Here is a 25,433-nt window from a genome sequence, read left to right as displayed (position 1 = left end):
CAGACACATAATAGAAGAATATAGTTCTTCATATTCCCTGGTATGTTTATTCCTCATTTTGTCCATTCCCTGAGCATGTGCAGAGAGTGCTTTTTATTCAAACAAAGAGAAGCTTGCTGATCTTTCCCTTCATGCTGCATTTGTACAAGTGAAGTGTGATTGCTTCAGAAAGAACTTTCCATTATACTGTCTCTTTTTCTTCATGAGTTTCATATAACAGAAGTATGGTGTAGTGGTTAGAGTCCAGCCCAAAGTCACCCAGTGAGATAACTAACAGGTTTGATAATGAGCTGGATGTGGAAATACAAAGCTGAGCTGGGGGCAAGTGGGGTGCTGACATGTGTAGGAGTAAGTCGCATTGAACTCAATAAGACTTGCATCTGAGTAAACATGCACAGAGTTGGTTTTCCTCTCCATTTTAGTCTCACAACATCACCAACAACACTGGATGTGCAAATAGAAAGCCTAGCAGGGGAAATAATACCTTGTGCAGGGCTCCAGACTGGCATGGTCATTTTAAAAGGTTTTTTCTTTCTTTCTTTCTTTCAAACAGCATTGCTTTAAACAAAGAGTGCATCGCTCAGGCACACCTAGGGCAGCCTTGTTTTGGGAAGCCCCGAGGAGGAGGAGGAAGTGTTTTGGCTGGAAGTAATTACTGCACGTCTCAGGGCAGGGGAAAAAATACATAAATATGTACGAAAAATAGCCTTTCTTATGGAAGTTATGCAGACTCACCAAGATGGCTGGGCACCGGAATTATGGCTGTTGGTACGGATTTATCTTCATAATTCTCGGAGCGGAAAAAAAGAGGAGAATTCCAGGGGCTTCCGAACGATGGTACGGAGCACTGGCCGCAAACTGCGGAAGTCAAGCGGAACGGAAGGTACACAATTTGCACATCCCTAGCTTTAAGGCTGGCTCCTTGGTCTTAAGCTGTTTCTTGGTCTTAAGCTGTTTCTATCTGCTGTACATATACTGCTTTTACTACTTTATTTGGTGTTCCATTAGTTTTTAAAATTGTATTGTACTGTTTTGTATCCTTCTATTGGTTTGGACTGCAATCCTATACCCATTGAACTTAATGGGACCTGCTTCTCAAGAGACATGTATAGGATTGCTCTGCTAGGGTACAGTCCTATGGGGATGGCTATAAGCCTCCAGACTTGGAGGCTTACAGACATCCACTGCTGAGCGGGAGGAGTGGTGGATGTGATCTTTACCTTTGCGCCCTTCCTGCTCTGCATTTCAGCTAGATGGGCTTTTTGCCCATCTAGCTGAGGCATCAGGAAGGAAGGGGGCTGCGGGACAGGCTGGAGAATTCCTTGTAAACTGGCCTTCCTGGTCTCCTCCTCTCCCCACCCATGGGATCCCCCCTTCCCTGGTCTCCAAGGTTGCCTTTGAGACCATGGAGAGGCAGCCGACACAGTTCTGTCCAGGCTGGCTGCAAAGGGGAAGGGAGATCAAAATCCTGGGTCCAAGCTTGGAGCACTGACTCCGACCTTCAATCCAGGAATCCATACTATCCTATTGCTACTCAGTGTATTAACTCTCTAAGTGTATTAACATTTGTGATTCATTTTTATGTTGTTGTAAGTCCTGAGGACTCTGACTACAGAGGAAGGGTAGGAAATACAATTTTCTAAAATACATACGTACATACATACAACATTAATCAGTGTTTAGAATGAAGATGTTCACATCTATGCAAACCAAATCTTTGTAACTTTAATTGTGCCATCCTCGCAAAGGCTGATGAGTGACACCATTTAGTGTGTTTAGGGGTATGGACTAGAACATTGTATAAGAGCTTATTTGGATCATAATTATTATGCATATTGCCAAACAACGCTGGTGAAATCCGTTAGATTTATTTTGATAGGCCTTGAAGTGTTGCATTCATATTCAATAGTGCCGTAAAGACCTTTTGATGCTTGTAAAGTGCTGTATAAATCAGTAATTAATAATAACGCTGGAATGCTATTTTTGTTGTTCTTCTCTCATCCTTTACTTCCATGTCATCGTTATGCTAATCGCCATTAGAAAAATAAAGCCATAAGTTCCAAAGAAATGCACCGGAGAAGGTGACTCTTTAAAGACAGATGAAAGATGGTGGCATTCCTTGAATCTGGATTAGTACACAGAGAAAACATTGCCTTCTTATAGCTGCATCTGATTCAGCTCCTTCAGGGCTGGTGCCAAACACCAGTGGGCCCCCAGCAGAGTGCTTTCCATGCCCCCTCCCACTGGCATACCAACCTCCTTCTCCTTCCGTTGCCCACCTGCGAGAGAACCCTTGCGCCTTCTTTTTTACCCGGAAGCAGCTCCAGTGACATCTATTTCTTTTCTCTCCTCTTCCTTGTCTGTCTGTCTGGCTGGCTATGGAGGTTCTTCTGTCACTCCTCTTTCCCTCATTGGCCATGTTCCCCACAAGGCAGCATCTGAGTGTTTCAGATACCTGCTACTAGGGAAGCTGGAGAAATTCGAGATGGACCTTGCATTTGTGGATATAGGGATGCTGGAGAGCCAGCGTGGTGTAGTGGTGAATGTGTTGGACTGGGAGCTGGGAGATCTGGGTTCTAGTCCCCACTCGGCCATGGAAGCTGACTGGGTGACTTTGGGCCAGTCACAGACTCTTAGCCCAACCTACCTCACAAGGTTGTGAGGATAAAATGGACAGGAGGATAATGTAAGCTGCCTTGGTTTCCTTGCAAGAGGAAAAAAGGCAAGATATAAATTCAATAAGTGTAGAATTTTATTGTTTTAAAACTGTTGTATTGCTGTACATCGCCAAGAGCGGCTGGGTGACCGGCCAGATGGGCGATTAAGAAATTTAATAAAAATAAATAAATAAATAAATAGAATGAGCTCAGATTTCTAAGAATCCGACCTGTGGAATCCGCAGGCCATGCAGGGTCTGAGGACTTTTGGATGATTTTTTTACTTACTCCCCAAAGTTACATATATTTACTCCAAAGAAAATATGTGAGTTTCTGCTGAGGAAACGTTGAATGGAATAGGGGACATTACACAAAATGTTATGTACTGAGGTAAGTTATGTAAATACTTACATAAATACTTAAGTAATTATTTGCATATTTCTCTGCATGAAGGAAAAAAAAATTCGCATCCATCTGTGGGCAGACTATGGAATGAAAGTCATCTGACACTCCACAAAACACAGACAGAGCAGATTTTGCACAGTCTGGACATCCCTAGCTGCTACTCAAAATGTGTATGTGTGTGTGCGCGTGTGTGTGTGTGTATGTGTGTGTGTGTGTATTCTTTTAAGATATGTAAGGCCTCGGACCTGTAACCTGAGTAACCAGTAGTTTTAGAGAAACTTAGAGATCCATAATGTTCTTTGCTTAAGGCCAATTTCCTTTCTAGGGGGCCTCTGAGCTTGTGAGATGAGTCAAAGGTCAATATCTCCGCCTCAGCACAAGCTGTGAACCATTTACCTTATCAGGGCCGGGGAAGTAGGGATGTTGGAGAAATCCACCACAGATTCAAATGAGGCCAGATTCTAGGGATGGGGGAGAATTTCTCCCCGAAACTTCGGGGGGCCGAGCGCCAACGCATTCGGTCCTCCGAAGGTTGTTCGGGGAGAAATTCTCCGCCCCCCCGCTCCCCCCGGGATGGGACTTACCTTTCACGAATGTCCCTCCCGGCGGCGGGTCCCGGCGGCGGTTCGGCAAGTCTTCGTCAGGGGCGGGGGCGGCAGCCGGTCTTTCGACCGGCTGCCGCCGCCGCCATTACAAGAAAAGTAAAAAAAAAACAACGCCCCTGTGATAGGCTACGTAACGATTAACGTAGCCTATCACAGCTAGATTTGCAAAGTCAGCCATGATAGGCTACGTTAATCGTCACGTAGCCTATCACGGGTGACTATAAAAAAAAAAAGCACGTACGGCTAACGGCGGCCCCCATAGGGAGCCGCCATTCGCGTTCCTTATTTGGTCCCTGTAGTCTACGTAAAGATTTACGTAGACTACGGCAAAAATAAGGGTAACGCAAATAGCGTTGCCCTTATTTTCGCCATACTCTACGTAAATCTTTACGTAGACTACAGGGACCAAATAAGGAACGCGAATGGCGGCTCCCTATGGGGGCCGCCATTTGCGTACACGCTTTTTTTTTTCAAAGTCACCCGTGATAGGCTATGTGACGATTAACGTAGCCTATCATGGCTGACTTTGCAGATCTAGCCGTGATAGGCTACGTAAATCGTTACGTAGCCTATCACGGGGCTTTTTTTTTTTTTTTACTTTTCTTTTGAAGTTTGCGGTCGGGGAGACGGGGCGCTTCTCGCCGGCCTGAATTTCGGCCAGACGAGGCGGGAAGCCTCCCCCCCCCGGCCTGAACTTCGGGGGGAGAAGCGAAGCGCCTCCCCCCCACCGCGAAGCAAGCTGCAAGACCAGGTAAGTGACTTTCGTACATCCCTACCAGATTCTTTTGAATCCAGCCTCAGGAATCCGTGGTGGATCGGCAGCACTTAACTCCGCTCCAGGAGGATTGGAGGCGGAATGGCACTTGGCTGCTTCTTGCTGGCCAGAGCCATTTGCCTCCTCCCTGCAGATCGCCATTTCTTAAAAAAAAAAAAGGTGATCGGCAGGATGTGCCCATAGACTTATATGCAAATAGAACCATGAATCTTGCATATAAGTCTATGTGTCCATAGGCTTATACACAAGATTCATGGCTCTATTTTGTGCATGTCTATGGGCACATCCTGCTGATGGCAATCCTGCCAATCACAGTCTATGGACACACAAACTTATATGCAAGTTTCATGGCTCTATTTGCATATAAGTCTATGGGCACATCCTGCCGATCGCCTTTTTTTTTTTAAAAGAAATGGCAATCGGCACGGAGGAGGTGAATGGCTTTGGCCGGCAGGTGGCAAGGTAAGCAGCCCACAAGCTGGGCTCCCCCCCTCCTGGAATCCTCATGGAGCAGAACCGCTCCAGAGGATTCTGGGGGGTGGGGGTAAACGGATCGCCTCCCCTCCCACGGATTCCCCACCGGAATGGATGGTGGGGAATCCGTACATCCCTATGGGGAAGTGCCTGAGAAGTGAGGTTATGTTTACAGGTGTCTATGCTGGGAAAGTTCTGATTGTTTCCCCTCTGACATGGGGCTGTTAGTCTATGCTGGGAAAGTTGCAGAGGAACGTTAATTAACACTGTTTTTCTGTCATGCTGCCTCACTGGTAACATGTATGGTATAAGACCCATTGTACCCCTTGGCTCTGGGTTCATAGAAGCTGTCTGATCCAACCACTGGGTACTCCTGTGCGCTCTAAGTACTCAATAAAGTCTCCTTGTAATCAAACCTGGATCTGGCTTATCATGATCTTGGCACCTCTAAATTCTGGAAGCCCACAGCCGGGGCAAACAAAATGCTGCACTACATGGCCTCCAGGCTCAGTCAGCCAGCTTCTGTGGCACCTCCTTCTGTCAGTCGTGCCGGCCAGGTGAGTGATCAGGGAGGAGCTACCACTGCCACAATCCTTAACTGGTGATGGCTACAGCTGCAGCGGGAGAAGGTCAGCGATGGGGCCTTAAGAGCCTCTGGGCCCTCAGCAGATCCTGCCCGTACCAACCGCAGACCATGGGCCCAAGTTCCATACTAATGGAAACCTCCCTCCCAAACTTGCTTTACATGCTACACAACATTATGGTGTGTCAGCTGAAGAAGGCCGCAAGGCGGTGTATCGCTGGTGGACTTTCCTCCTGAACATACAAATCCACTGCAGGGTGTATAGAGCAGTGCTCGATCCTAAATCAGTCTAGCTGCCTGCAGTGTCAACATACCACCTGTCCAATGCTGATGAAGCATTGTGGGCTGGAGCCAGGGTTGCTTCCACCTGCAGGAGCATTTCCTGTGTGAAGTTCTGCTCCAAAATGCTTCGACTGGTGGAAAGAGAGGGAATTTTTGCCTGTTCCTCTTTCCCTCTACAGCCCCCAATGCCATGTCCCACCCTGCTCTGGACAATCCCCCAACCTTCCAGAGCAGATTTGGGGTAATAGGAGACTGCAGGGGTTGGAACAATCAGCAAAAACCTCATTTCTCCCCATTCCACCAGTGGAAATGCTCCACTGGATCAGAAAACCTCCCATGGATGGAAGGAACCCTTTCATCTGCAGGGATCAAGTCGAGATCGAACCCTGTGTGCCATAGTATACCATCACAGTTAGGATGAACATGAGCAGATCCTTGTTGGATTAGACCAAGGGTCCATCCAGCCCACCATTCTGTTTCCCCACAGTGCTCAGTCCCTGGGAATCTCATAAGCCAGACATGAAGACGATAGCTTTCCCCGTCTTGAAATTGAAAAAGTAAACTTCACTACCAGCCTCTGGTATTCAGAAGCATAACTGCCTCTGAACATGGAGAATCTGTCTAGCTATCATGGCCATTCAGCATTGATAGGCACTGTGAATTTGTGTAATCAGTAAGAAAAACATGGCTGTATTTGTCTACCTGGAGACTGCTTCTTGCAATTGTCTCATGATACCTCGTGGTGGAGCTCCTGAGCATATGGTCTTATGAATAGTCTGGTTTGATTTCAGATCACAGACCGAAACAAAACGTGCTTGACAAAAAGATCAGGTCACTGAATGCATTAAAAAGCAAAAAACCCTATCATGTGAATCCACTCTTCCCAGGATCTGTTTTGAGATGCATTCCCTAAGCATCTCTAAACTCTGCAAGCCATATGGCACTCAGAGCTCAGCCTACTGTAGCCCACTTTTATCTGTGCAGAACATGGGAACTGTATGACTGGGACAATGTGGTGACAACACGGACCAGGCTAAAGGACAACACTTAGGATTTCCTTTTGAACACTCTGAAAAGATAGAACTCAGTTCCATCAGTTAGATCTGACTGCTATGGGATCTTTTATTAACTGTGCAGAAACTCAGATAAATTGTGTGTAAAGGAATGGAATGTGTTTTACTCTAATTGGGGATGGTCTGGCACCCACCCCCCCTGTCTGGGTTCTCCGGGCACCTGCCCAGCCCCCCCTCACACACACACCCTGGACCCATGCTCAAGCTCCCCCCGCTTGCCAAGCCACCCGCACTCACCCAGGAAGAGGATTTGTCTGAGGAAGGAGAGGAGGGGGAGAACTAGCACAATGGGCCTCAGCCGGAGCTAAGCATGAAACAGGAGGCCTTGGCTGACAGTTCTTCTGGAAATGTTGCAGGAGCAACCTGGCACCTCTCGAGCAGTTCTTGAATGTCCCCAAATGCTGGAAGCAGAACGTGAGTTGTTGATCCATCCCTCTGAATGGCGTAGAATCAGACGTGAACAGCAAAAGAACAAAAGGAAGTCACAGCATGGGGCCTCCCTTAAAAACACACTGACCTAATTGGCTTGGCTAGCTGTGCAGGTTTGTTGTTGTTCAGTCGTTCATTCGTGTCTGACTCTTCGTGACCCCATGGACCATAGCACGCCAGGCCTTCCTGTCCTCCGCTCTCTCCCGGAGTGTGCTCAAGTCCATATTCATTGCATCGGTGATGCTATCTAGCCACCTCATCCTCTGCCATCCCCTTCTCCTTTTGCCTTCAGTCTTTCCCAGCATCAGGGTCTTTTCCAGGGAGTTTTCTCTTCGCATTACGTGGCTAAAATATTGGAGCTTCAGCTTCAATATCTGTCCCTCCAATGAGCGCTCAGGGTTGATTTCCTTTAGGATTGACTGATTTGACCTCTCTGCAGTCCAGGGGACTTGTAAGAGTCTTCTCCAGCACCACAGTTCGAAAGCATCGATTCTTTGGCGCTCAGCCTTCCTTAAAGTCCAGCTCTCACAGCCATACGTTGCTACTGGGAAAACCATAGCTTTGATTATATGAACCTTTGTTGGCAAGGTGATGTCTCTGCTTCTTACTTTGTTGTCTAGGTTTGCCATAGCTTTCCTCCCAAGGAGCAAGTGACTTTTAATTGTCTGCGGTGATCTTGGAGCCCAAGAAAACAAAATCTGTCATTGCTTCCATTTCTTCCCCTTCTATATGCCAGGAAGTGATGGGGCCAGATGCCATGATCTTAGTTTTTTTAATGTTGAGTTTCAAACCAGCTTTTGCACTCTCCACTTTCACCCTCAACAAGAGGCTCTTTAGATCCTCTTTGCTTTCTGCCATTAGGGTGGTATCGTCTGCCAAAAGGCCAGACTGCAAATGGCGGCGGTGGCAGCTGGTTGGAAGACCAGCCACCGCTGCTGCCACCACTGGAGCCACCGCTGTCCGGAACATCCGCCCCAGGTAAGTCTCTTCCTGGGGGGGATCCGTGGGGAGGCGGCAGGCCGTTCCACCATGGATTTCGGGGGGCCAAATGCCGGTGCATTCGGCCTCACTGAAATCCGTGGCGGAATTCTCCGCCATCCCTACCACAGTCAGCTCTAGGTCTTGTTTTTACTGACTGTATACAGCTTCTCCATCTTTGGCTGCAAAGGACATAATCAATCTGATTTCGAATATTGACCATCTGGTGATGTCCATATGTAGAGTCGTCTCTTGTGCTGTTGGAACAGAGTGTTTGCTATGATCAGCGTGTTCTCTTGGCAAAACTCTATTAGCCTTTGTCCTGCTTCATTTTGTACACCAAGGCCATGCTTGCCTGTTTTCCCGGTGATTTCTTGACTTCCTACTTTAGCATTCCAATCCCCTATGATGAAGAGGACATCTTTTTTTGGTGTTAGTTCTAGAAGGTGTTGTAGGTCTTCATAGAACCAATCAACCTCAGCTTCTTCGGCCTCAGTGGTTGAGGCATAGACTTGAATTACTGTGATGGTGAATGGTTTGCCTTGGATTCGTACTGAGATCATTCTATCGTTTTTGAGATTGTATCCCAGGACTGCTTTTCCCACCCTTTTGTTGACTATGAGTGCTACTCCATTTCTTCTCAGGGATTCTTGCCCACAGTAGTAGATATAATGGTCACCTGAATTAAATTTGCCCATGCTTGTCCATTTTAGTTCGCTGATTCCCAAGATGTCGATGTTCAATCTTGCCATCTCATGTTTGACCACCTCCAGCTTACCTTGATTCATTGATCTGACATTCCAGGTTCCTAAACAATATTGTTCTTTACAGCATCGGTCTTTCTTTTCACCACCAGACACATCCACAGCTGAGTGTCCTTTCGGCTTTGGCCCAGCCGCTTCACTCTTTCTGGCGCTACTTGGAAATTCCCTCTGCTCTTCCCCAGTAGTATATTGGACACCTTCTGACCTGAGGGGCTCATCTTCCGGCGTCATATCTTTTAGCCTTGTGATACATTCCATGGGGTTTTCTTGGCAAGAATACTGGAGTGGGTTGCCATTTCCTTCTCCAGTGGACCACATTTTGTCACAACTCTCCACCATGACTTGTCCATCTTGGGTGGCCCTGCACGGCATAGCTTATGGCTTCACTGAGTTATGCAAGCCCCTTCGCCACAACAAGGCAGTGATTCATGAAGGGGCAGATTAATGACCAGCTATAATGCAGATTAATGACCAGTTATAAATTCAGCCCCACAGATGCCAACTCTGTGCTGCAGACAACAGTGCTTTAACCTTGGCTTTGACATTCCAGGATATCAAAACTGACAGGTTCCTTGACCTTCAGCTACCCATCTGGACAATGCTTTAATTTGGACACCCCCCTGACTGGCCTTGATGCTTGAGTAAACAGATGCTGGTGAACTGACCTTTAGACTGCTCTGACCTCACCTCTGCCCACACCTGCATTGAAACAGGACACCTGGCACCTGTCTGCGAATGCACCATTTTGCTAGAAAAATTGCCATCACAAATATGCGCACATCTAGCTGTATGCAAAATGGCGCCATGAATGGCTCATATATGCAAGATTACAGGCATAAATGGCCCACTTACGCCAGTCATCTTGAGTATATGGGCCATTCATGGCACCGCCATTTTGCATGCAGCTAGATGTGCGCATATTTGCAATCACCATTTCCCCTTGCAAAATGTCTCTCTCGGCACTCGCGGATGGGTCCTGGGTGAGTGCTGGCAGCTCAGAGAGTGCGGGGTGTCGAGCAGGGGCTCGGTGGGCATGGCTCAGAAGCACAAGGAGGGGGGAGTCTACTGGACTCCCACACCCAATTGGGTACCTGCAGGATTCCTAATTCAAATCTGACACAACAAGCTCTACATGTGATTGGTTCTCTTTCATGGGTGGAGCCAAACCAGACCCATCATTTGTACTTATGCTGAAACTAATTTGCCTGTATATCTTCAAAGGAGGTTCTTCTCCAGGTTCCTTCACCAGGGGAAGCTCATTGTGTAGGAGCGAGGCAGAAGGCCTCCACTGTGTTGGCACCGTGGCTCAATCGACATGGCCTCTTTAGTGCGGAGTGACAGCACATCAGGGTTATTCACAAGAGATTATGCTGTTGCCAATCCTCAGCAACCCCACAGCTTTCCTCTGGAAACGGCACATTTTTGGAAAGCCCTTTTAACGAGTAGGGATATACGGATCCCCTTACCTGGGGTCTGTGGGGGGGGGTCCACAGGTGGCGGGAGGTGATCCGATCCTCCCCCCTGAATCTTCTCTTGCTGGTTCCGCTCTGCAGGGAGTCCGCGGAGCCGCCAGCCAGCTGTGGCCGCAAGCAACCAGTCTGTGGATGCACATGGCGTCCGGCGTAGTGGACGCTATTTGCATCCCTGCTCTTTCCTGTGATAGGCTACATAAAGGTTTATGTAGCCTATCATAGCCAAAGGCAGGGATGCAAATGGCATCTGCTACGCTGGACGCCATTTGTGTCCGCAGACAGGCAGCAGCGGACAGGATGGATGGGATGGACGGCAGCGGATGGATGGCACCAGGTAGGGTCTGTCCCAGCTGGGCTTCGTGGGGTGGCAGGGGGGAGCAGTCCATTCCGCCACGGACTCTGGGGGGCCTCATTGGAGTCCGTGGTGGAATTCTCCACTATCCCTATTAATGAGACGTTTCCCCTTAAATGCAGCTCCCGCGCAGTTCTGCCGCACTGTGCCCTGTCCCCCCACATTAAATCCTGGGTGTGCCTCTGACCTGGCTTTGATGTGGTCAAAGGGTGGGGCCTCCCCCTTTCTCAGCCCCACCCCCATTCCCCCCTTTTCCCCCATTCACAATAGGGTGCTTCTAGACACAAGCTTTCTTTCCCACTACTTTGTGCTGTTCCATCCTTTCACTATATCACAGCAGTGCTTTTTCCCCATTCACAATATGTAGCCTAGCGCAATAGCCTCTTTACCCCAGTACTTTACCCATTCCCAGTATGCAGCCTATTTTACCCATTCATAATAATGCAGCAGCAGCGTTTCAATAATTCAGAATAGCACAGTAGCTTCTTCCCCAATTCACAGTATGTAGCCTTTATTTCCCATTCAGAAAAGCACAGTAGCACTGTTTCAGGCATTCACAATAGCGCAGTTGCTGCTTCACCCATTCAGATTATGTAGCCTGTTTTTCCCATTCACAAGAGTGCAGTGTCTTTTAATCTTTCCCAATATCCCAATGGTGGATAAGAGGGGAGAGGTGTGAGACAAATGACAGGGGCTTAATTCACCACTTCCAGCAAACTTCCCTGAGCAGGGGAATGTGGACAGGGGTGGGGAACAAGGCTCTCTCATTCGCTGAGCAGCACCTATGGGGTTGATGACATTCTTTTCTATTCCACCCACCCACCCCTGAAGTATGGGGATTTCGAGTGTTGCATGACCCATGAAAGTGGGTTTTTAGGAGTATATACTCTGTTTTTCTTGCTTAGTGTGTGCCCCTGGCAGACTAAAGCAATTTCATGAAAATCTGGATATACCAGAAAGTGATTTTATTTTATTTTTTTATTACATTTATATTCCACCTTTTTTCCTCTTTAAAGAACCCAAGGTGGCATACATAATCCTCCTCCTCTCCATTTTAGCCTCACAACAACAACCCTGTGAGGTAGGTTGGACTGAGAGCCTGTGACTGGCCCAAAGAGTCACCAGTGAGCTTCCATGGCCGAGTGGGGACTAGAACCCGGATCTCCTGGCTCCCAGTCCAACCCTCTCACCACTCCGCCACACTGGCTTTCACATTTCCATGTAGCTGGAGCCCATCTCTCTGCAATGCCTTCCCCCTTGTCACTCAGCTAGTGCCAACATGGCTATAATTTTGGTGCTGGGTTAAAACTTATTGATTTGCCCAGCATTTTAAATATTATGCACGTTTGTTTAGTTAAATCTGCTGTTTCCTTGCTTTTGATCTGTTTTTATTGTGACATTGTGTTATGGTTTTATTGTCATATATTGTGGCATAGTTTGGTTTTATAAATACTAATATACTAAGATGGGCAGATTAAACATACTTTTAGTAAGTAATCAAACAATGAACAAACCAATAAATCAATAATGTTGCCATTTTGTTGAACATTTCTCAGGTTTGGGAAAATCCTCCTGGAGTTCTTCACAGTCTGCTTAGGGTTTCAACATCCTGTAAAGTTTGGCATCAACTGTGCACTTTCACTTATTATATTTCTATACCGCCCCACTTCGCTACTTCCCCTGACTTCAAAACATTTATGAACAGGGTAGATTGCATAGGTCTCAGGCTTTGGGAGACCTTTGGAAGACCCCACTGTTTGCCTTCATCAGTGGTGAAAACTGTCCATTTATTCCCATCCATGGCTTCCTGTTCTTTAGCCAATTACCAAGCAACAGGATGGTCTGTTTTCTCATCCTGTGAATACCAAGTTTACTTAGCAGTTTTTGGTGAGGGTCTGCTTTACCTGGGAGCTTTTGGTGCATACTTTTGGAAGTCCATTTCCCTTAGCTCCATCCTTGTTGACTCTCAAATAAATTTAGAAAATTGGTGAGGCAGGACTTCCCTTAGAAGAAGCTAAGCTGATTTGTCCTCAGCAAGGCTTGTCCCTCTATGGCTTTAACAATTCTAGCTTTAATATTATATTGTACCAATTTACTCAAGACAGGATCTAGGCTGACAGGTGTGTAATTTCCCAGACCATCCCCCTTGTTTCCCTTTTAAATATTGGGGTTACAGTGGCTACCCTCCAGTCCTCTGGAGACCTATGGTAATGGAGACCTAAATGCAATGTCCTTCACTATGCCTACAAAAGAAAGCATCAGAGCACTGAATAAGAGTTTATAGTAGTGAAATCTCCTCTGAATGTCAAAGGTGTGTTTCATGCATATGGATGACAATTTGCTATGAATATGGAAACGATTGTGAAAGGATGATGGGTTGGGGGATGTCTAACATTAACTGCTCTTAACCTCTCCACCACTTTGACCTTACTACAATGTGATCCATGGGGCAGTTAGATTTGTCTGCATTTTTGCACAAAGCTGTTAGTCATTTCTAGCCACAGATGTTTGCCCTGGAGCCTTGTTTACTATCCTGTATAATTATTAGAAGACTCTATTAATTGTCGTTGAAATTCTGCGTTGACACTTAATGTCACAGTAGCATGGCAGAGCCTTGTGTTTAATTTCTCTTTTGTTCATCTCATTTAATGTTCTGAAGAATTATGCTCAAAGGAAGATCCCACTCATTTCTTTTTTCCTTACCTTACCAATGATGAGCTCCACCCATACCTGCTAGAACCACTAATTTAATTTCTTTTAAAAATATAGAGCTGCATATGGATTGGCATGTTCCACATGTAGAGTGGATAAACATCTCATTTTGAGCATTGTCTCTTAAGACAGCATAATTTTGAGTCACTTCCATATTAACTAGAATAACGTCTATAATAAATATATGTAACTTCCACAGTAACTAGAATCAAATCTGTAGGAACAGGTAAGGTAATAGGGCATAGTGTCTTGTAGTCTTCCCCAACCTGGTGCCTTCAAGATACTTTCAACTACAGCTCCCAGCATTCCTGATCATTGGCCATGCTGTCTGGAGCTGTGGGAGGTGAAGTCCAAAACATCTGGAGGGCACCAGGTTGGGGAAGTCTGGTATGTTGGATACATATATCCACCGTGGCTTTCCACACCTGACTATTATGGACATATTTCCTACTGATGCACTTTCTTAGTGATGATGCACTGACTCTACATGTTCAACAGTTGTGTGATCTACTGGAGGATGGAGAATTAATGGAATGTAGTAGTAGTCTTCTGCTAGTGTGAATGGTCAGGGAGCACCTGATGCTGTAGCACTGAGCAGCAGGAACATCCAGAATGCAGGAGAAGAGACTCACCATCAAACCTCACCTTATCGCCATTGCTGTTGGAGGCTTTAAGAACTGTACAAGAGTGAGTGAGAGAGTGGACATCTGCTGAAGAGTGAGTCTGGCCCTGGGGAAACTGGAAACAGCTGGTTTTCACTGGGAGCAGATACATCTCTGAAGCCACCACAGACCCCCCAGAAGCAGCAGGAACCCCACCCCATCTCTGTTGCAGATGAGGCCTCTAAGAACTGCACCCAAATGAAACAGTGGCAGGGGGTGGGGAGGCCATGTGTGAGATCATCTGCTGTGGGCTATAACAAATCTGTTTGCTATATCCTGCACATGGCACCTCTGAAGAACTCACTGCTGGTTATATTATGCATGAATACCTGACTGCAGCATTGCACCAGAAAGTTTTAATGTATCTGGCTCTGACATCTGTATTCTAACTACTGATGAATTATATCCCTTGATATTGTATGTGAATGATTGGTACCACCGATTCTGCAGTGAAATTTTAAAAAGTTATAATTTTAGTATTCTTGAAATGGATTGTATATTTAGGTTGTTTATGATATCTTTTGACATGAATCGGTACCAAACTGCTGACTGTAGTGGTGCATGGATATGTATGCATTTGCATTGCTGTTATTTGAGTCATGAGCTGCTCTGGTCCGGGCACATTTATGTGGAAAAACGGCAGACAAATTAACATGATGATGCTGACTGCTGAAGATAAACAGTTGTGGACCTGATGCAGGCCTGGTATAGGCATCGGGCATACTGGGACACTTTGGAGAGGGGCCGTAGCTCAGTGTGATCGAGCACCTGCTTTACATGCAGAAGGTCCCTAGTTCGATTCCCGGCTTCTCCAGGTAGGGTGAGGAAACAATCCTGCCTGAAACACTGGAGAGCTGTTGCCAGTCAGTGTCAACTAGGAGTGCACGAAAGCCACTTACCTGGTCTTGCAGCTTGTTCGCAGTGTGGGGGAGGTGCTTCGGTGCTCTCCCCCTGAAGTTCAGGCCGGGGGGGGAGGCTTCCCGCCTTGCCCGGCTGAAATTCAGGCCAGGGGGGAGGCTTCCTGCCTTGCCCGGCCAAAATTCAGGCCGGGGAGGAGGCGCCTTGCCTCGCCTGGCTGCGAAATAAAAAGTAAAACAAAAAACAAAAACGCCCCCGTGATAGGCTACGTGACGATTAACGTAGCCTATCACGGCTAGATTTGCAAAGTCAGCTGTGATAGGCTACGTTAATCGTCACGTAGCCTATCACGGGTGACTTAAAAAAAAAAAAGCGCGCACGCAAATGGCGGCCCCCATAGGGAGCCGCCATTCGCGTTCCTTATTTGGTCGCTGTAGTCTACGTAAAGATTTACGTAGACTACGGCGAAAATAAGGGCAACGCAAATATTTTCGCCGTAGTCTACGTAATCTTTACGTAGACTACAGCGACCAAATAAGGAACGGGAATGGCAGCTCCCTATGGGGGCCGCCATTAGCCGTACACGCTTTTTTTTTTTTTTTTTTAAGTCACCCGTGATAGGCTACGTGACGATTTACGTAGCCTATCACGGCTGACTTTGCAAATCTAGCCGTGATAGGCTACGTTAATCGTCACGGAGCCTATCACGGGGGCGGTTTTTGTTTTACTTTTATTGGAATGGCAGCGGCGGCAGCCAGTCGAAAGACCGGCTGCTGCCTCTGCCCCTGTCGAAGACCTGACGAACCGCCGCCGGGACCCGCCACTGGGAGGGACATTCAGGAAAGGTAAGTCCCGTCCTGGGGGGGGTGCGGGGTGCGGGGGGGTATGGAGAATTTCTCCCCGAAACTTCTTCGGGGGGCCGAACACGTTGGCGCTCGGCCCCCCGAAGTTTCGGGGAGAAATTCTCCGCCATCCCTAGTGTCAACAATACCAATGGTCTGCCTCAGTATAAGGCAGCTTCCTATGTTCCTATCTACCTATGTCAGGGCCCATGCCTTACCTTACCTGCCCTGCAGTGCTTGATGCCATTTGGGTCCCCTGGTATTGCTGCAGTACCAGCCTCTTCTATACCTCCCCAGTACCTGGCAGTGCCACAGGCACCAGCCTCCCCTTTGCAAGCGGGCTTACCCAGTGACAGCGGTGCTAAAATGGGCCAGGAGCTAAGCTAATCTGTTATAGCACCACCACTGCCACTGTGACCACTGGGTAAGCCAGGGTTCCCCAAACATATTGGGTCAGTGGGCCCATTTGGAATTTTGAGGGCGCGTTGCAGGCAGTCTTACAAAATGGCTGCCATTCAGGGGCCATGGCTGGTCGAAAAACCCACTCATTTCCCAGAAGACAAACTGATGAGACTGAAGGAAAAGTAACCTGCCCAAGAACCTAAGTACAAAACAGAGATGGAGTCTGAGCTCCAAAACACAAAACCACCCTTTTGCCCCAAAAGAAAGATGGCACTGGAGGGCAGCACTTTGCTTTGTAGCATGGCAGCGTCAAACGCTGGATATGTTTTTGTTTGTATGTTTTTATCACTTTAAAAATAGATCTTAAAAAATAAATGCAATGAAAATCAGATGGTTCAGGGCGCCTGGTGGATGCCAAGAGACATGCCCATGAGCAGATGGGCAACACACTGGAGAGTGGAGACCCCAGGGGTCAGCCTTCTCATGACTGTGTGAACTCGAGAGGGAGTCCGGCAGTTGCCACAGAGGCTGGATTCAAACACAAGGAAAAGCCCGCTCAGATTTTGGTGCTCAAGGATGGGAACAGGGATGAGGGGAACCAGGAATTTGGGGGTGGGGGCCTGTATGTGTGCAGTTGTACCACCACCATTTTAGCCCTCACTTGTGCAGACTGAATGCGTGCATAGGGCTGTTCCTTGGGCAACATAAGAATAGCTTTTCTGGACCAGACCAAAAGTCCATGTAGTCCAGCCTGCTGCTTCTCACAGTGACCAATCAGGTACCTCTGGGAAATGCACAAGTATGGCATGAAGGCAACAACTCTTGCCTGTGGTTGCTCCCAAGCAAATGTACACAGTAACCTGTGAACATAAACCCTCCAAGACTTCGCCACAAATTTATCTTCAAACCCAATTTTCTAGCCATCTATGCCTAGTGGCCCTCACCACATCTCGCTTGTGGGCATATGTGCGCAACTATGTGTACAGTGCATAGTTGGACTATGGGATTTGCTGCCATAGCAATTGCCAAACCATGGCATTTGGAGATGGGCACTAGCTCAGATGTCTTTACAAGGGAATTAGACAAATACATGGTGGATAAGGCTACTCCTAGTCATGATGGCCATATGATACCTGCAGGAACCAAGGCACCATGGTACTGGGGAATTATTGCTCTCATGTCCTGCTTGTGGACTTTCCAGAGGTATCTGGTTGGCAATTGTGGGAAGCAGGATGCTGGATTAGATATGCCCTTGGTCTGATCCAGTAGGGCTTTTCTTATGTTCTTACATCTTGTGGCAAGGTATTCCATACATTAATGACATGCTGAAGAAGTATCTCTGTGTGTGTGTGAGTGAGTGTGAGTGTTCTGTCCTAAATCTTTGCTAATCAATAGTCCAGTGGAGTCACAGAAAAATGAGTTTTGCACTGGCTGTTGGTTACTTGGTACTAGGAATTAAGTACCTTTGTTTCCAAACTCTTGTTTGCTTCCTTTGAAATTCCTGACATTTTCACCCAAACACAGTATCTTCCAAATTTGCCCCAGATTTATTTTGCTTGAGATGAACTTCAGTGACAACTCTAGGTCAAGTTCATGAAGAGTTTCTTCACCAACCCCAGAATCCCAGCAGGGCATCCTGTACTGGTGGGAGGTAGCACAGTTGGGCTAGTAATAATAACCTGTTTTAAGGCACAATCATATATGCGGCTGGCTGGCTGGGGAATGCTGGGAGTTGTAGGACTCTTTTTCTGTCTAAACATGCCTAGGATTGTGCCCTTAATGCATTCAGGGCAGTGATGCATGAAAGCTCCCTAAGGGATGGAATTTAAGTGGAGAGTATTTAGTTATTTTAAAGGGTAAGCCCAGTCCACCTAGTTATTATAATTTTGGGGTTTCAGTATTTAGCCCTTTACTTTTGTGAGGCTAATAGAAAATAATAAATATTTAGAATATATTACATAAATAAATAACATAAATAAATAAATAACATACATAAATAAATAAATAAACATGAACATGAAATTCCACTGGTGTACTCCATCTGTAAAATGGATACGTTTTTCTGACCTAGAAAAATGTACCTATTTGTTAAATGCTTTATTTCTTCCATATATGCATGTTATATATTTTGTGACTTGGTGTGTAGTCTGTGGATGTCATCATATGCTAGAGAAGTATGCTCTCCCCTAGGGATGTTGAAGGAATCCATCTGGGGGTGAAGCTCACCGATCTTTAGTCAACTCAACCCCCTGGCCTTTGGGGTGCTTTCCTGTTTGCTGGCCCGACTCAATCTGCATTGAGTTGGGACAGCTTGCAGATTTCTCTGTGTGGGTTTTTTTTAATTGTGTAAAGCCATTGGCACAAATTTTGCAAATTGTGGCTGTAATTTGTGTAATTTGCGCAAATTGTCCCCGCAATTTGTGCAAATTGCTTTTTACGCACCCCCCCCCCCGAACTTGGAAACAGGAACGAGAGTAGCGTGAGCATGTGTTTGCACTCATGTTTGGGATTTTGAATGGGACATGCTCACATGTTTTTGAGCAAAAACAAATATCTCATATATCTCTACACATATTTTTTAGGTCTTTTGTGCTTGTGGCACATGGCAGTAATCTGGATTATGGTAGACTGATAGCGGTGGCCTCATATTGTCTGTAGGGGCTTCTCTTCTTCTTGAATTAGAATTCTTCCCATGTCCCAATCATAGGGATGGACGAGCCCATCTCCATCTGGGGTGGGGGGAGCTCGATGAACTGCCCCCCACAGCTTGTGCAGCCTGGGCCTGTTCGGCAAGCTTCCCTGCTCACCCTGTCAGCCCAAGAGCTGCACGAGATGCCCTCTTCCTTGCTCTGGCTGCCAAGGGCCGGCACAGGGAAGGAGGGCCTTGGCAGCCAGCTCCCAGTCTCTGGCCCTGGCCTCCAGCAGGTGGGGGGGCAGGGAGAAGAGGATAGGTGCCTCCTTCTTCCCTCCATCCCCATCTGCTACAGTGGCAGCAGCAAGGGACAAGCTGGTCATTTTCCATAAGGCCAGGAAAACTTACAGAAAATGACCAGCCTGTCCCACGTCACTGCCACTGTAGCAAGGATGGCGGAAGGAGGAGAGGCACTGCCTTCTTCCCCTCTCCTTGCTGAGGGAGCAAGTGCCCAAGCTCTTGCCTGACTCAGCATGCTGTGAGTCGGGCAAGAGCTCAGGTCCGCAAGCTGGTGTCCAAGGGGCCCAACCGACAACGTCTTGCCGGGCTTCGAGCCCAACTGGATGCTTGCACCATCCCTACTGAAACCGGGAATGTTAGGATTGTATTAAATCTAGTCCATGTGAAGCCTGAAGTTTGGGTTAAATTTTCTGGTCCGCTGTTCACAAACCCGAAGTCTCAAATTGTCTTTTTCCAACCCAGAAAAATGAGCAAGTAAATTCGAATAAGTGACTTTTCAATAAATTTAGTTGGTGGGGGGCAGTATTGTGCTTACTGGTAACATGGCAAGCATTACGTGTGTGTGTGTGGGTGGGGGGGTTAGAATGAAGTCTCCCGTGTTGGTGCACTTCCTGGAATATCCATAAAAGGACTTGATGTTCTTTGATGGGCATTCCCCTAATTTTGCTGACTGGGAGATTGCCTGAGCATCTTTCAAAGATGGAGGGAAAGGGCTCTTTCCTTGAAGAGTCAGCAATCTTAGGAGAATGCCCATGAAAGGACCCCAAGTCCTTTTATGGATATGTGCACCAGCATGGGAGACTTCATTCCAAAACACACACACACACACACACACATACACCGTTCACTATGCTACTGCTGGTAAGCGTAATGCTGCCCCTACCCCACCAAATTTCGTAAATGGGAAATTGAAGGGGGGGGGAGTTGCATGTCTCAGAAGCTGCTTGACCTGCAGATGCTGATCTGGCATGGAATTTGCAGACTGAACTACAAGAAATCTGGACTCATTTGGGTCTGTTGAGGATTTTTCCGGCATCCCTAACTGAAACTCTTTACTTTCCTCAATATCCCTTGTAAACTGAGAAGCAAGCCCAAATTCACCTTGACCGATCACAATATTTAGTGACAGGTGACTCTACAGATGTTTTACTTCCCAATTAGGTTCAGAACCTCACCTTCCCGATTTCCATTAATCACTGTAAATGCAAATATCATCCCTTTATCCACAGCCCTATCACCTCTAGAGGAGGAGAACTGCAAAGGGACTAGAAGATGAGGACTAGACCCTTTAACATTGGGCTACTAAAGATGATGGTTGCAATCTTGGGAGTGAACAAATAACATAGAAAACATCTCTGTGTTAAAAAAAAAAAAAACCCTCAGAAAATGCTGTTCCTTGAAAAATCCAAACAGCATAAATTGACAATGCTACTTCCAATTCTAAAGCCTTAAAAAAAATCTGAATAATTTTTGAAGGAAAAAAAGGAGAGAAATGGCATCCAAAATAGCACATTTTTTCCTTAAAAAATATTGAGCAGGGGCATTTGCAGCGATAAAGCAGAATGTTAATTGAAATCCAACTGTGCCAACACGAACATTGGAAAAAGACCAGTCAGGATTAGACTAATTAAGATGTCTTTAAAAGAAAAGGCGGAGGGAATCCACCCTGAACAGGTTGGACCGTTTTAAGGAGAAAACTTACCAAACAGCTATGATAACACAGAGAACATTTCAACCATTTGTACAAACCACAATAGTGTAACACAGAGAACATGGAGACAAAGAAAGCACAAAAAGAACATTTTAGCTTTTGCTTTCCAGCATTTGATGGAAAGCTGATTTTCTTCAATCCATCTCTCTGGGTCTACATTGAGGCTGGGGTGTGGACTCTTGAATCTGTTTGCAAGTCTGAAGTGCCAAAGGCTGCCGAAGCCAAGCTATTAACTATTATTCTCTGTACCCTACAGAGTAGGGTCTGAGAGACTGAAAGAACTGGGCACGTTTAGCCTTGAGAAGAGAAGATGGAGGGGAGATAGGATAGCGCTCTTCAAGTACTTGAAAGGCTGTCACAGAGAGGAAGGCCAGGATCTCTTCTCAATCATCCCAGAGTGCAGGACACGGAATAATGGGCTCAAGTTACAGGAAGCCAGATTCCAGCTGAACATCAGGAAAAACTTCCTGACTGTTAGAGCAATACGACAATGGAACCAATTACCTAGGGAGGTGGTGGGCTCTCCCACACTAGAGGCATAAGGCTGGACAGCTATCTGTCAGGGATGCTCTGACCTGGATTCCTGCATTGAGCAGGGGGTTGGACTCGATGGTCTTAGAGGCCCCTTCCAACCCTCCTATTCTATGATTCTATACCCCAATCAGAATCCAGGGTGGAATAATGGGCTAGAAGCCAGTGGTGCAGCTAAGTCATTGTAGACCCTGTACTTAACGGTGTTATGGGGGTGGTGGCTTTAGATGCTCATGCATGTTACTTCAGCTGGAAAGGACAGTAAAGTTATGCCACCGGCCCCACCTCCAAGGTCACTTGACTTCCCCTAATGTCCATGCTTTAGGGGAATGCCCATCGAAGGGGAACCATAACCATATGCATGTAGATCTCTACACACATAGGCTTCCCTCTGCAGACATACATGCCTAATGTGTGGATATCAGAGCCAGAGCCAGGGGAAGTCATATGACCACAGGGGCAGAGCCAGAAACATGGTCTGCTGCACTTGATGGCATCATGATCACCCCTCATGCAAGGTATGTGTGAAGGGAGCTTCAGTTGGGGGTCAAAGTATCCTTCTCCTTAATCCTGGAATGTTTTCCGGTTTATGAGCTTAGTCAATGAAAGTCATTGAGGGTTATAAACACAGTGGAAGTTCTTAACTCCATGTTAGCATGCTCAGTTCTGAGTTCTAAGCAGAATGTCAAAGGTGCAGGGAAACAGAGCAACTATTCCGGAGAGCACGGTTGCTGTGTTCAGTTGCTGGTGTCATGTTTCAAAGTAATAGCATCTATGACATTATTTTACAGGGGGGTCACCAAGAAGCCAAGTCTTCAACCAAGTAAAGAATGAAGTAAATGGATCCTCATGTCATATTCTGTTCTCATGTGTGCACTCAGATTTGCTGTTCAGAAGATGATGTGGAGAAGAGAAAAGTAATTCATATCATCATGATGCTCCAGAAAGCTGTCAGGGTGTCATGATGGGGAGAGAGGGGACACCATACATGCAACCCCTTGAGCTGCCCTTGGAGGAAGGGAGGGATAACAATTATGACCTTTTTTTTTATCCCATCCTTTGTCCAAGCAACTCAGGGTGCATGCATACATCCTTACGTTTATCCTCCCAATAACCCAGTGAAGTAGATTAGATTGAGAGGCAGCAACTGGCCCATAGAAGGAACTTCAAGTCAGACTCTTGGTCTTCCAAGCTGGCTCAGCGTAGTCTATACTGATTGTCGGCACTCTTTCACAGTCCTACCTCGAGGTGCCTGGGATTGAATATGGCCCTGTTTGACTACAAGGAATGTGCTCTTCCACTAGCTATGGCCCTTCCTAAGGGCCACCTGCTGTACTAAGTCCAACACCCTATTCACTAGAATGCAGTGGAACGCTCTGTCTCATTCTCTTTCTCTGTCTGAAGAGCTGTGTTGACTGGTGAACCTGGCCAGCACAGCTCTTCAGGAAGTTGCAGAGTCTGTAATGCTTGAGGAAGTGGGTCATTCCTCAGAGCCAGGCATTGACTGGAGAGGTGTGTGTCCAAGGACATTGCCTGTGCTGCAGGTGATCTCCCCGAACACCTCTCCTTCAGAGCAGCTGCCCCTCCTCTGTTAGCTCTGGCTAAACAGAAGTTGGGGAGCTGCTCCAGAGGAGGGGTGTCCCAGGAGATTACCTCCTGGGACACGTCTCCAGCCAGACAGTGCCTGGGTCTGAGGAAGGACCTCCCCGAAGTAGGCATTTTAGATAAGGTGACTCTCTGAAGAGCTGGGTAGGCCACTTTTGGAGGTTCTCTGGAGGCTCTCTAGAGAGCTCACCCACCCTCTGACTCACTCCGTGAGGTTTCTTAGAGTGAGCCAGAGGGCAGGAAGCTGTTCCGGACAGCCCCACCATCTGCTCTCCTGCTGCAACATTTGCCATAGTGGGCAAAAAGGGCTAACGGGACTTTCTGGAGCATCTGCTAGTGCCACTGCCTCAATCCAAGTGAGGAGCCCTCCTGGCAGGAGGATGGGGAACACAATTAGCTGTTCCCCTCACTCCACTGCCTGAGGTGGGGGATTCACCCTGCCTCATGGGAGGGCCAGCCCGGAAAGCCATCTAAGTTGGTGGCCATCACTACATCTTGTGGTAGCGAATTCCATAGTTTAACTATGTGTTGCGTGACGTATTGCTTCCTTTTATCTGTCCTGAATCTCCCACCATTCAGCTTCATTGGATGGCCCCTGGATTTAGTATTATGAGAGAGAGAGAGAGAGAGAGAGAGAGAGAGAGGCAGAGGCTGCAGCATTGCAATCCAATTCTTTCCAATATCCCCACCATATCTCCACAATATCCCCACCATATATATTCTCCTCCTTCCCCTCTCAACCAAACATTCCAACTAAAGGCAACTGCACTAAATTAAAAGTTTAGACATTGTATTCAAATACAGTCTAGATTTTGAGGTGTTTCTAATGCATTTTGGCAAACAAAATTGAATCTACTGGATATTACGCTATTCCTATAGAAGGTATTTCATATGACAAATTATTTGCTTTCTGTCACGTTTGAACAATTATCTCTGATCTGTTGCAGGTGAAAGGTGAATTTATCATTAAGCTAATAAACTGAACAGATAATTCACAAAGTAGATCTCTCATTCCCCTTAAAATATTTTGACAGATTTAAAACTGGTTAACACTTAACCTCATTTTGTAATTATGGAAAGTGCTGATATGTGTTCTGAAGACTCACAAATAAATATTTTTTTGTGATTAGAAAACTTGTTACATTTCTCAATTATTTATTTTCCCCCCACAGACTTCCTCTCTTTAAAAGAAAATGATGCAGACATTACTTTGGCATTCATGTAAATAGTAAGGCTACTTGGAACAGAGCCTGGGTGTTTAGAATCAGATATTTTGGGTTGTGTATGTTTTTTTTAAATAATAAAAAAAGATTCAGTCTTATATTGTTGGCATATAATTAAAAAAACAGTTAAAATCTCCCCCCTCCCCCATGAAGTTAGCATATTTCTCTGTGTGTGTGAGAGGAGAGTGTTCAAATTCATGGGACTATGAAAGGTGCCAACCTTTCTTAGCTAATCATGAGCAAAACCTGGAAACCAACCTTTTGATTCAACAGCTCTGCAGACCAGTCTTATGAGGCAATTAATCTTAGGATCTGATCTAGAACCCAATGGAGGCTGGTGGTTCTGATGTCAGTGGGGTGGTGAATCCACTCTGGGTTTCAGTCAGAACTCTAAAAGAGCTATCCAAGGTGCTGAACCCTATCGTCAAAATAGGTTCAGCACTTTGGATAGCTCCTTTAGAGTTCTGGCTGGTTCTGATTAAAACCTAGAATGGATTCACAACCCCACCAAAATTGGAGCCACTGGCTTTCACTGCTCCCCCCCCCCCTCTCATCCAGTGTTATCCTCTCCCAGGTGCTCTGAGGACAGGGGACATGAATCAATATAAAACAAGCTCATCAAGGTCCTCTGGATTCCATCTCAGAGCTCATGTCCGTATCAGGTTTTGTTTTCTCTTTTCAAATGAAAATTCATGTATATCTTTGTGCATTGTTTTCCAAATGCATGCATCAACTGTGTGTGCATTTTTGAAATGCACATATTCTTCTGCACAGGCAAATGGTGTTCCTCATCACCCCCAGATGGTGAGACTCCATAAAGCTGTGTCCTATAACAGAGAAACCGCAGTACTTGCCCCCCCCCCCCGAGATGGATGGGTCAAGCTCTTGGTACAGTATACCCATAACAACCACCATCTAATGTGCAGAGTGACCCATAGCTGCAGCAGAGACACTCTACATATTTTTCCTCATGGAGACAAAAAAGAAAATGGCATCCATTTGCTGTGGGCAAAAATGTCTTCTGCATTTTTTGGACCATTGTCATTCAATTTGCTAGAAAAGCAACAGCTTTTGAAAAGATGTACAAAGAAGAAGAAAATTCTTGG

At 46.5% G+C, this 25,433-nt stretch overlaps 1 long non-coding RNA gene across 2 annotated transcripts in view; it reads left to right on the top strand.

The window, feature by feature from the left end:
* The first annotated feature begins 612 nt into the window (after positions 1–612).
* Positions 613–25,433, top strand: part of LOC146357051 (uncharacterized) — a 112,687-nt gene continuing 87,866 nt past the window's right edge. The window contains exon 1 of one of the 2 annotated variants that reach the window (XR_014786580.1): positions 613–883. This is a non-coding gene — a long non-coding RNA (uncharacterized LOC146357051). The remainder of the gene's footprint in view (positions 884–25,433) is intronic. The other variant, XR_014786578.1, reaches the window with a different exon arrangement.

Source organism: Heloderma suspectum, chromosome 1 (genome assembly GCF_057233095.1).
Source record: "Heloderma suspectum isolate Gila_16-S chromosome 1, 16-S_ref, whole genome shotgun sequence".
Classification (NCBI taxonomy): domain Eukaryota; kingdom Metazoa; phylum Chordata; class Lepidosauria; order Squamata; family Helodermatidae; genus Heloderma; species Heloderma suspectum.
The sequence above is the reverse complement of the archived record's forward strand: the minus strand, read 5'-3'. Positions and strand labels throughout refer to the sequence as shown.